The sequence below is a fragment of the Triticum aestivum genome, chromosome 2D (genome assembly GCF_018294505.1).
Source record: "Triticum aestivum cultivar Chinese Spring chromosome 2D, IWGSC CS RefSeq v2.1, whole genome shotgun sequence".
In the NCBI taxonomy this organism is placed as follows: domain Eukaryota; kingdom Viridiplantae; phylum Streptophyta; class Magnoliopsida; order Poales; family Poaceae; genus Triticum; species Triticum aestivum.
In genome coordinates, this window is record NC_057799.1 from 94,357,230 (window position 1) to 94,358,183 (window position 954).

The window sequence follows — 954 nt, forward strand, 5'->3', positions numbered from 1 at the left end:
ACGCCTCCTGCCCCCCGCTTCCCGTTGCCGCGCTGCACACCTGCCGCGCTGCCGGCAGCCGCCTCGCCTGCCCCGCGTGCCCCGATGCCTCGCGGTCAACACCGCCCTCTCGTCTTCCGCGCGCCGCCCTCTCGTCTTCCGCGCGCCGCCGTCTCGTCTTCCGCGCGGCCATCTCGTCTTCCGCCCGCCGCCCTCTCGTCTTCCGCGCGGCCGTCTCGTCTTCCGCCCGCCGCCCTCTCGTCTTCCGTGGCCCGGCGTCTCCGTGCCGCATTAAATCCGCCCGGCGCTATAAAACCCGCCCTGCGCGGCGCGTTTGGTCACACCGGCCACCTCCTCCACCGCCCCGCCCCCTCCTCTCCCTCTTCACACCGGCGTTCTCTTCGCGGGATGGCGTCCAGTGACTTGGACTCCGACGGCGCGGCACCGGGCGGCCATTGGCCGTCGAGCCTCACGTTGGGGCAGACGGAGGACCTCGCTCGGTTCGGCCTCTACGTGCCGCCGCCGGCGAAGCTGCCGCGGCCGTGGAGGATCTCCGCGGACGGATTCCCCACGCAGTGCGCACCGGCAACGCCGGCAGAGCTTCGCGCGCACCCCGGGGGACGCTACAACCGGAAGGGCCGCCGCCATTTTTGGAAGGGCAAGCGGTTCGACGAAGTCATCGGCGCCTTCAAGCGCGCCGCCCGTGGGCTCCCCGTCGGCGACATCACAGGCGAAGCCGGGCCCTCCGGCCTGCGCGGGCGCGGGCGCGCCCCGCCTCCTGGCCCCGCCCCACCAGCCCCGGCCGAGGTTGTGATCCCGCCGGAGCAGGCGGCGCTCCAGCAGGACGGCGACCCGGAGGACACGCCCGGGCTCCTCGCGATCCTGGCGCAGTCAGCGGAGGAGGCCGCCACGGCGGCGGCGCTGGAGGCCCAGGAGGAGGCGGCGCAGCAGGCGGCGATGGCGGCGCAGCAGGCG